The 12,567-nt window shown below is 36.8% G+C and overlaps 1 long non-coding RNA gene across 1 annotated transcript in view; it reads right to left on the reverse strand.

Moving 5' to 3' along the window:
- The window catches only part of LOC145678857 (uncharacterized), a 112,428-nt gene that overhangs the window by 61,402 nt on the left and 38,459 nt on the right, over positions 1 to 12,567 (reverse strand). The window lies entirely within an intron of this gene.

Consider the following 12,567-nt stretch of genomic DNA (forward strand, 5'->3'; position numbering starts at 1 on the left):
ATCATGTTTCTGTTAGAACTACACTATATATATATATATATATATATATATATATATATATATATATATATATATATATATATATATATATATATATATATATATATATATATATATACTCGTTTGTATTAAGGAACATTGGTTCAATGCGGAATTTTTGAGATTTTGAAGGTGGAAAAGCGTAACCAGAAATATTCGATGAGAGATATGTCACAAGTTTAATTATAATAACCTGCTTACAACTGTGTTTCGTAGAATACATCTTAACTTCTGCCTGCCACACTGCCTCTCCTCATAAACATATCCCCCTCATTCACGTTCAAATTCCAAATACAAGATCCCTCGCTATTCAGTCCTCTCGTTATTCTTATATTTCACTGGAATTTTCCTTCTTTAGATTATAATAATAAAGTACGATTTTCATTTTTAACCAACTTCCTCACTTAAAATATATTATGGTTCAGTTCGGTGTACGACACAATGTCTCCCTCTCACCTGGGTCTTCCGTATATCCAATGCAATTATAGTCCAGTGCAGTGGCGGATCCAAGGGGGGCTATAAGGGCTATAGCCCCCCTTGACGCTCAGGTATACACTGGATAAAATGGACTTCAATCCTGTAGCCCCCCTTGACGCTCAGGTATACACTGGATAAAATGGACTTCAATCCTGCTTTACACTGGATAAAACGGCAATATATGGTTTAGCCCCTCCCTTGATCATATCCTGGATCCGCCCCTGGTCCAGTGCCTTAAACTTTAAACGCCCATTGACTGCTACGCCCCAAAACTGCTACGTCCAGGCTTTAAACCTCAATAGCTCAGCCTCTGATTAAGGTGGAAAAATGATCTTGGTACCAATGTATTACTTAAGGTGAAGCTTTCCATTGGTGTGCATTTTATGTATATGGGAGTACCACGGCGGGGGAAGGAAGGTAAAGGTATTTTTTCAACAGGTTCTTTTTTGGGGGGGGGGCAATCATCCCCTTCAGGGTACACTTCCAAAAATTGGTATGTGAACCAATAAAGTAGGCCACTACATGGTAATATCCTCTATTTGTACTTCTTGCTTATGTGAGAAAATGGGGAGGGGAAAAAGTTGGCCAATTTTTGGAGTTTCAGTTTTCTTATTTATTTTTTTTTTACGTAAATTACATTTATTTTTATGACAAACATCAATAGTTCAGTCCCTAATTAAACTAGAAAGATGATTTTGGTACCAATGTACTCCTGGGGGATGAAGCTTTCCGCCAGTATGCATTTTATGTATGTGCTGTGTACCACAGCCGAGGAGGGGGGAGTAAAGTTTGTTTTTTTATCAGCTTTTGAAAATCATTCCTCCCCTAACAAAAGGAGAAATGTGAAGCATGAGCAATGAAGTAGTCCCCTATATGATAATAACCTGTATGTATACTTGTTGCTTATAGGGGAGGAGGGAGCAAATTTGGTTGCCAGGGCCTCCAAAAGTAAATCTTTTCATGTTTTTTTATGATTTTTTGTGTTTTTCTTCTCCTTCTACGAATATGGCGGGAATTGCACGAATGTTACCTCGTTGGAATCTGTACTCTATAAGCTTTCCAACGGTGTATGAATCATGACTCTGTGATAATTAGAGAGGTCACCCACCAGAGACCCCAACGTGAGAGTCTACGATTTTGTTAAGAGTCTTCACCCCGGCGAAATTAAAATATCGCTAATTTTACAGTAATTATGTGATATCTTCAAGCAGAAAAAAGATAATCGAAATGTGGAACAAGAGCGCCCTAGACAATATTATTTTACATGAGAAACCGTTATCACGACTCACTTATCTGCTTTCGATTTCGAGCCATTTTGAAAATTGGCATTTATTTTCGCGTTTCTAAACAGCTGAAAAGGGAAAGCCACTAGGTGACTTGTGATAACGGTACCTCACGCAAAATAATATTGTCTAGGGCGCTCTTGTTCCATATTTCCATTATCTTTTATCTATTTGAAAATATCACATAATTACTGTAAAATTAGTGGTATTTTAATTTCGCCGGGATGAAGACTTTTAAAATCTCTGGCAGGCGTCTAAATGTTAAGGAATTGTTTGTAATTACGTACATTTTGCTCAAGCTTCCCTTAGATGTGGAAAATTAGATGGATATTCAATTCAATATTCCTTCTATGTTTAGTTTGATTTTTTTTTAATGTATTTTTTCGTCTTCTTGCCTTCCCTGGATAGATATGTACTGTAACCCACTCATCTTCTGAACATCTCAAAGTGATCTAACGTGATAACATGTACAAATTAACTCCTCTGTATATACAGATGGCAGTTCCAAGATTTAACAAAACTGAAATTATTTCCATTTCAATAGTACTGTATATGCAAAAGTCAATGGAAAAGACCTCCACAAACCATTTCGATACGCCATTCGCTGGATGAGTATTCTCAAATTTTGAGTGGTTCTTTATTATTATTATTATTATTATTATTATTATTATTATTATTATTATTATTATTATTATTATTATTATTATTATTATTATTATTCCGATTTAAATCGGTTTTAACTTAATATGATGGCCAACTGCAGCAAATCCAGATAATTGGAAAAGTTCTTCAAAGAATTTCCTGACCATATGACGTGTCCAGAGCTACTGATTTTTTATAGATGTGTTGGCAAATGCTTTGCATTTATCTGCTCCAATTGTGTCACAGTGCTTTCAGGGACTGTCGCTGCGGCTGAGGAAAGATAGGCAACTTATTATAACTTTCTGACATTTTCATATAGTTTTACTTTGGAGCGATGACAGGAGAGAAAATGTGGTGATCTTGAAAACAAAAATCAATTCGACATTTCAACGGATTTACACATTTCGTGGTACATATTACTCATTGTGTTAATAGGAGCGTGTTTTTGAGTCTGCTTATGTGGGCCATTAATAACAATTTCGAGCGTCAAAAAAAAAAAAAGTTTGCTTTTGGCAATTTTCCTGATAACTACGTACAGGTCCGTATCCAGGGGGGCCGTCCCCCCTAAATTTTTGCTGGGCCCCCTTAAATTTTCAAGGTAGGCTTGCAAATTATGTATAATATGGTGATGAACTATAATATGGTTGGATCAGGTCCCCCCTAAGTTCAGCCGGGCCTCCCTACATTTTTGGGCTGACTACCGACCTGACTACGCATAGAACTCGAAAACTACCTGCAAGTAGTTCATTTTGTTTATCTCGATCATCCTTATCTATGGATACACGTCTCGTCTATAGAGATTTCTTTCAGTTTATGCTAATGCTATGTTTGGGATCAGAAACCATAGGCATTATTGTTCTCTAAGGTTTTGTTGTCTCGGAGACAATAAATAAGTTTTTGTTGTCTCGTATCCGTTATCGAAAACCTTTACTAATCTTGTCTTGGATTTTTTCTGTTTCGTTTTGTAAATTGATGTACAAAATTTATAGGCCACCCTGTTTTTCTTTTCTTAATTTCATCTATGAGTATCAGAATCCTTCCGCGTCATGAGAGGTCAACGAAAGGTGTGATATAACAACATGAAAATAATATTTATTATTGGAGTATATTGTGTAATAACTTACGTATCTTCGATCGTTGATGGTCATTATGTACGAGCAATCACTTATATCTATTTATTGTTTTTATACTGTGGATCATGTAACACTAAAAGAGATCTTGAAATTTATGACTAGTGTCTCCCTCGTGAAATTTCTCATCTCGAAACCCAGACGAGAATTGGCATGTCTCTGGTCTCGTCTCGAATTTTAGAAAAGTGCTTCTCGTCTCGTCTAAGCAACTTTAATAAGAGTAACTAGAAGGGTCCAGCCCCCAACCAAAAAAAAACATTTTTGCCTCCTCAGAGTACCGTTGGACAACAGGTAAGGTTCTTTGAGTTCTAAAAATATTTTAATATTCTAGTTATGCCAGTGTCCGAACCACATGAGCTCTCACCGGTGATCGAATCTAAGTACTCCGCACCACAAAGGCTAGCATGCTAACCATACAGCCACGAGAAGACTCTGTGTAAGATATTAGTGGACTCTGTACATATGAATCTTAGAATAACAACAAACAACACGAAATTCGTGGGGCGGTGGAAGTTTGGACACTCTGATGATGAATGAGATCCGTTAACGACCAATATAACCCTTTTCCTCCGTCCACCCAATTTCCTGAACAACCCTCTTGGGACCCAACCAATAAAAACCTTTTCATTTCTTTTGAGAATCCATGTCCTGTTCAGCTTTTTCTTCAAAACAAATTAGCCCTCACCCTGCTGGTGGATGACCTGGATTTTTTGAGAAGTAAACAAGACCATTAAGCTGTGAACAGTGTACACAGCATAAACACCACGCATAGCACTGTATTTATCACTACAAGTGTCCTGCCTTCACTCACTATATCATTCCCTAGGGTAGTGTCCCGCAACCTTTTTCTATTTGGGACACAGCGGAAATTATACATGACTCAACACGGTGCCCAAAACGTTATTTCTGTCTAGAGAAGTACAGGATGTATATATATAAAAAGCACTTCAGAATTTTCAAAACTACTGATTTACTATTGATTTACTTCTTTAGACATGGTTTCGGTGTCATTTTGTACGAAATAATCAAGCTTTTTAAATTTTTATTTTATTTATTTTATTATTTTTTAAAACTTATACCTAAACAGGTTCAATGTGGCCAAGGGCGCTGATCCTAGGAGCCCGGGGGCCCGAACGCCCCAAAGCTCATGTGGGCCCGCTATTGTATTTATAAATATACAATATTTGGCATAATTTGAATGCAATTTGTCTTAAAATCCTCATATATATACCTTCTGCATCTGAATGCCCCCCCCCCCCAAATTTACGGAGAAATCGGCGCCCTTGAATGTGGCTTCCATTGGCGATGCGGTACATATCCTATCTGAAGCAGTGTTGCCACACTTGGTACAATTGTATTAAATTCAGCCCTTTTTGTCACTCATCGGCCCGTTGGTACCACGCTCGCATTTTCAGCCCCTTTTGTGAAAACGTTGGTACAATTCTATCCAATTCAGCATCATTTAACATTTTCGAAAGTGTCAGTAAGACTTCTACATCTCACGTTACTCATACTGTATGTTGGACTCTTAAAACTGCTGTTAAACATTCATTCTGTGTTCTCTTTCGGTCGTGAAATAAGCGAGAATAAGGTGCAATAATTTATATTTTAATATTTTTTTTAATAATGAACTGTTTACACACGAACTAGGAGATGATTTGTTTCTCATTATATATATTGGATGTTTCTAAAAAGTATTTAAAAAAAGGGGGGCACTTTCTTGATTTGAACTCTTGGAAGAGGGGGTGTTCTAGAACTTTACTTCTTTTAGTTTCATGTTATAGGATCATGTATCACAATGGTATAAAATAATGAATTCAGCCCTTTTTGGTTCAATTTGGTACTATTTTTCAGCCCACTCCAGAGCTAGAACTATGCCAACACTGATCTGAAGTCGCACTTGCTCTACGTCTTCACATGTACGGGGACGACCTGAAGATTTGTTGTGTCTTACCAAACATCTAGTTTCAATAAAACACACTTATGCTACTGATAAATAGTAGGCATACTGGAAGGATCTTTACCATAGCCTAGTTTATAAGAAAATTACGTTGCACAGTTGTCGCAGACTTGAATTCTTCAAACCAAAACACACAGCAAGCACGCTCGGGACCAGAAACGGCAGCCATCTTTGTGGAAACGGCAGCCAGATCACGAAATCAAAAAATAACTAGGTTTTGCTCTAAAAAGTAGCGGATTTGAACTATTTGTAGCCCAAATGTAAAAAAAAAAAAGAAAAGAAAAGAAAAGAAAAAGAAAAAAGAAAGAGTTGTTTTGCAGCTATACACTTTTACTAATTAATCATGTATATATATATATATATATATATATATATATATCCATATCCATATCGATTTAATAGAAACACTTGGAGTTGGAAACACGTCATATGTCTGGGTTGGAAACGGTTAGGACCGGCAAGCGTAGTTTCGGACCGTTGGCGGTGATGCATTAGCTCAAATTCCATAGTACATTTAGAGAAGTAGAACTGGGTGCAGTGGCGTAGCAGCTGCCCCCGCAAGCCCAGCAGTGCGGGGGCCCCGAAGTCTTGCGATGAATAAAGAAGTACTATAGAACTTCAACCTTACTTCTATCGGCTTTACAACTAGGGCTCCTTCTCTATACTTTGCGGGGGAGGAGGCACAAAAGTGTGCTACGCCACTGCTGCAGTGTGAAATGAACTGGATAGAAGGTGATAGTAATGAGATAGGCCTATTTCTGATTTTCGAGGAAACATGTTTGCTTAAGTCAATTTTGTAGGTTCTTAAATCCAATTTTCAACGTTTACAGTATGCTTTTTCTGTGAAATTTGTTGTTTCTTTAGTTCATTTACTAAATTCTTATATAGGAGCCATAAATTTTGGAAGTTTTTTTTCTTTTTGTAATTCCACTTACTCATTATGTTATTATGGATGATATGTTTACACAGCTCCGTACAACTATTCGGCTCAGATCTTAACTAAGACAGTAGCACGTTCAATGATACTGCAATATCGCACTGAACACAAGTCTATTGTTGCCAGATCTGGAAATTAAAAAGTAGTACAACAGGGATGAAAACAGTATCAAACATGTTAGTTTTGCTAAAACTATTGTTCGTTGTAAATAGAATATTTAGCACACAAAACTTCTATTATATTATATAAAAATAATAATTTATGATTTCATATATGAAACTAAGAAAGTAGCACATTCTTAAGAGTTATAGCCTGCAGATAATTAAAAGTTGCCCAAAGTAGCGTGTCTCACAATTTGAAATTTTGGCAGCAAAGGACACTTTAAAAATCGACCCAGCTACTTGTAGCCAAATCTGGTAACATTGGTGGCTTATTTCTGAACTAAACGGTGTGACAAATATCTTGGCATTTGAAGGCGGAGCTCAAAGTTTCCTTTAAATGCTGCTAGCATATGAGAGGCCAGCGGTATTGCCACGTTTATTTTGTACACATCCATGTCTATCCCCTGTCACCTGATTGCGCTATAGTTTGTCTGCATAGCAATAGCCACACCCAGTGCCGTGCCGTGGAAAATCAGCGCCCGGGGCGAGAGTATACGACGGCGCCCCCATACATATATTCCAAGTAATTTTCCCTTTCTTTTGCCCCTTTTTCTCCTGATTTTTCGCCCTCCTTACTTCGGCGCCCGAGGCCGTCGCCCCGCTCGCCCCCCCCTTACGGCACGGCCCTGGCCACACCCCTTTACAACTTGGCAACGTCGCGCCAGAGCTTGCGTTTTATTCGTTTAGCTGAAATTCCAAGATGTTTGTCACAGGTTTTAGTATACTATGTGAGTTAAAACTTTATGTAGTTTTCTAGAAAGTAACACCAAAACCATGTCTGTAAGATAAATGAATAAACCAATATAAGTTTGCAAAGTTGTAAAGTTCTTTTTGATACACATTTACATTACTAATATAAATGCAGGGGAGCAACCACGGAGGGGCGAGTCCATGGGTCCGAAACCCCCTCCAAACCTTCTAACTCAACATACATGTGTACGGTTTCTCAGTAAAACTATACCGTTTAACAGAGAAATTATTTATGTAGCATGAAAATTTGACCTTACATTTCATCCGTACTCTTTCTCTTATAAAAACAATCTAGTTCTATCATTTTTTTCCCTGAAAATATAGCTGAAAGTGTTTTACAATTACTTATAGTCTTTTCCGGTGCAAAATAATACGATAGTTCAATACTACATAGACTTAGTGGCGTGTAGTATTGCCCCCCCCCCAAATCTTGGCCCCTCCTAAAAAATTTGTTTGGGTGGGCGCCTGTAAAAACGCGTATTCTAATAAACCTCAATTAAAATTTATTACGACAGATAATTGCAATCGATGTAAACTTCAGAGGAAGTTATTCTTCTGAAGAAAATGCATTATTCTTATCATTAAAGTAGATCATTCTAGTCATATCTTCATTTTTCTTCAATGTGTTACAATTGTTCACGTTCACATAGTCAGCTGATTTGTGGAGGAATCGTTGACAATACAAGTTAATTTCCTTCCCAAAGGTGTTTGAGCCTTTACCTCTTGTATGTTCTAATTTTTGTGAACTTTGACTTAAATATATACTGTAGTTGAAAATGGTCTCAGCCACTAATGATAGTTATATATATTAATGTCTTTGGATTAATTGTTTTAACAAAAGAGACACTGACCAAAGCTTAAAACTTTATTTTAAATTATAATTTGTAACTGTTTCGGATATCTAGCATATCCTTCTTCAGACACGATCGAAATTAATGAAAATACAGACATATATATAAATGTTGTTATAACAGAGTTTAAATTCTTTAACCGTCGTATATATAGCCATTGTTATAAAAAATTTTAAATTCTTTTAACAGTCATATATAGAGTCATTGTTGTACTTTTTTTATTTTTATTTATTTATTTATTTATTTATTTATTTATTTATTTTTCTTATTTACCGAGTCCTTCAGCCAATCCTATAAGTCTTCGTGTTTACTTTCCAATTAATCACTTCAAAGAACCAAAAATGAAGGAAGTGATTAATTGGAAAGTAAACACGAAGACTTATAGGATTGGCTGAAGGACTCGGTAAATAAAAAAATTAAATAAATAAATAAATAAATAAATAAAAATAAAAAAGTACAACAATGACTATATATGACTGTTAAAAGAATTAAAATTTTTTTTATAACAATGGCTATATATACGACGGTTAAAGAATTTAAACTCTGTTATAACAACATTTATATCTATGTCTGTATTTTCATTAATTTCGATCGTGTCTGAAGAAGGATATGCTAGATATCCGAAACAGTTACAAATTATAATTTAAAATAAAGTTTTAAGCTTTGGTCAGTGTCTCTTTTGTTAAAATATTAATGTCGTTAGCAAACTTCTCATCCCAGGTCTATTTCCACGATCTCTCTACAAAAGCAAGCATTAAAAACGTTTCAGTTTTTGGGTGTGGTTTCTTGACCTTTACAACAAGTCTTATCAAATGAAATTCGTAACTTTACGTCCCACAGTTATACCATTTAGGCTAAAGAAGCAGACGGAAACTTAATCATTATGGAATACTTGGTGGATTGGAAATGAGATAAAAAAAAAAACGGGAAAACCTCAAGAAAAACCCACGGACACGATGCTGTTGTCTACCACAAACTCAAGGGTCAGAGATCGATTCAGTGTCCTCTAACACCAGAGATGAGTACTCTCCTACTGAGACTGCACCCCCAGGACAAGGGCGCCGACTCTGGGGCCCCAGCCCCCCAATGTTAATGTGATGAATATGTATTTTACATGTATTTTTTATTGTTATAGGTATTGTTACATATAAATTTTATGAACATACAATATTTGGCATAATTTGAATTCAATTTGTCTTAAAAATTCTTATATATGCCTTCTTAGACCCTTGTCTCCAGTCAAACACACATCTAAATGCATCCCTCCCGAAGTTACAGAGAAATTGGCGCCCTTGCCCCGGGATAGCTCATAATTAGCTTCCTGTACTTTTGTTTTCGAAACACGTGCTGTAGCGGATTTTTTTTTTTTTTCAACAAACGATGAAAACACTTACAGACAATAAAACACTTTCCAAGTTACGGGTTGTGGAACATCACACTAGAAAAAAAAATGAAATCTTTAAGTTTTACTTACCAAGGCTATGCCGGCCAGGCTAAAAGAGACGGTGATGATGATAAATGAATGAATTGGTGGAATGAAGAAAAGGGGGAGGAAACGGGAGAACTCCGAGGAAACCTACACACACACGGTGTTTGTTTACCACAAAGTTCATTTGGCGCGAGCTGGGATCGAACCAAGGACTCATGAACCAGAGGTGAACGCTCTATCACTGAGCCACAGCGGCCCCAACATTGCACTAGAGTACTCTCATCATTGGTCCTTGGTTCAATCCGAGACGCAGGCCAAGTGAGTTTGTGGACAACATTCTCGGGATTCTCGGGGTTCTTCCCGAGTTCCCTCGTGGCTAAGCGGTTAACGTACACACCTGTGGCGCGGGAGACCCAGGTTCAGTTCCTGGTGGGAGCTTATGTGGTTCGGTTCCCACCTTAAGCTGTAGACCCACGTCTCATATAGTCTCACTGCTGAAAGGGGCGCTAAATTCAAAATCAATTGAGGTACTTCCGTTTCCTACCATCTTCGCATTTCAACAATTACTCCTTCATCATCACCAATTACTTCACCTTTGTTAATCACCCATCTTCTTTAGTCTTAAGGGCATAATAGCGTGACGTAAAACTAAAAATTTCATTCATTTCATTTACCCCGAGAGTACTCAGCTTATCTCTTTTAGTTTTCAGTAAGGATTCCTCCCTTTAATATTGTTCGTACTTTTCATATCTTTCTTTCTATCATATCTCCTTGGTACCTCTCTATATTACACTTTCTTCTAGGAAACCTTGTTACCTTCTACAACACCTTGATGAAATAAAGAATACACTCATCGCTTAGTTTTACGGACCTCTATTTAACAGTTGTCGAAAGCAGATAAAATCTGAACCAGACCATTCAGTTTGAAAGTGATTTGAAGCTAAAAGTGGCGCGTTTAGTTCACAAGGAAATAAAGCTAAAAATGGCGCGTTTAGTTCACAAGGAAACAAAGCTAAAAACTGGCGCGTTTAGTTCACAAGTAGATAAAGCTAAAAATTGGCGCGTTTAATACACAAGGAAATAAAGCTTTAAAAAAATGGCGCGTTTAGTTCACAAGAAAATAAAGCTAAAAATGGTGCGTTTAGTACACAAGGAAATAAAGTTCACTTTTGGTCATTTTGAATATATTTTACCTTTAAAATATATCTATTTGAAGCTCTTTTTTGCAGATATCATAAGTTGTTAATATTAGTATGCTTCATGTATATTGCTAGTAAAGCTTATTTAACACTGCACTATCCTAAATGGAAAGATAAGAACTGTATGTGGCTTTATATACTTTGCTCCAGTGGCGTGCTGACTAAATTATATTAACCTTTGATAGAATAAATACTTGAGCATTGATTGTGGTAAATAATAACCTGTATTTATGGTTCATAGCGTTGAAATGAAATGAAATCTTTATGTTTTACGTCCCACGGATATGCCGGTTAGGCTAAAGAAGACGGTGATGATGAGTAATGAATGAAATGGTGGAATGAAGAAAGTGGGAGGAAACGGGAGAACCCCGAGAGAACCCACGCACACGGTGTTTGTCCACCACAAAGTTCACTTGGCGGGGGCTGGGATCGAACCCGGGACCTCAAGCACTAGAAGTGAACGCCGTTTCATAGCGTTGTATTTACGTTTAATATAAATAAATATTATAATGTAAAACATAGTGTTAACTGTTATATGTATTTAAGCGTTCCATACAAAACTTTATGTCTCATTTCTGCATAGCGTTGATAATCGGACTTGATACCCTTGTGCTCTGAACGCCCCAAATGTTAAATATTTGAATTAAAATGTATATATTCACAGCTTATATGTATTTTACAGGTAAGCAAAGGATAAACTCTAGACCATACCATTCAGTTTTAAAGTCCTAATTTGAAGTTAACAATGACGCGTTTAGTGCACAAGGAAATAAAACTAAAAATTGGTGCGTTTAGTTCACAAGCAAATAAAACTAAAAAATGGCGCGTTTAGTTCACAAGGAAATAAAACTAAAATGACACATCAAATTGGAATATGAACTTGATTAAAAGTACAGTACTGTATTTTTCTCTTTCTTTTGTAGTCTAATTGTGAATATAAGTAATAGCCACTGCAGACGTTGTGTCCGAACATACGGACAATCAGCAATATTGGACAGACACTGCCCCTTTCTTTTCTTTTTTACTTTTTCGTTTTTTTTCTTGTTTTTTTCTCTCTCGTTGAAACCAAAGATTAACTATAGTGAGTCTAAGCTTCAAGTGCAAAATTCGCCTAGGCCATTCTCCTGTAAAGTCGTTATTGTTTAGTCTATATAGGTTGAATAAAAAGATGGCAGCACTGTTCTCACGTCAGAGGGCTGTGTCTCAACACTACAAGAGTTTCATAGCTGATAAGGGAATGTGTGGCGATGAAGTTTGGCGAATGGTAACGACTATGTTTATTCAGTTAAAAGCAACAGTGGCGTAAAATAGAGGAGGAAAGTGGAAGTGCCATTACAATGTGTTTCGGAAAGACGAAAAAAGTGCACGGAACAAGATTAAAGTGACACGTGGACGCAATGCATAACAATGTTTCCAGAGATTTTGTGACGACCTTTTCGCCAAAATGAACGAATCACTGCACGGAAAGCACTACAGCACATCATCCGATGTCCAAATGGCGGTCGAACATCGATAAAGATTGACGCACTGATAGTGTACGACGCCTTCCACACGTGTGGCAGACGGTAATAGATATGGGAGTCAATTACATTGAAGGAATATAACAGGGTCTTTCCGTGCATAAAACCAAGTACGAATTATTCAAGATTGCAATTACATTTTATCAAGCCCTCGTAGTTCAAAATAAATTAAATGCAGTTTGCAACACT

This window comes from Thermobia domestica, chromosome 2, assembly GCF_964235325.1.
Source record: "Thermobia domestica chromosome 2, izTheDome1.hap1.1, whole genome shotgun sequence".
NCBI lineage: Eukaryota > Metazoa > Arthropoda > Insecta > Zygentoma > Lepismatidae > Thermobia > Thermobia domestica.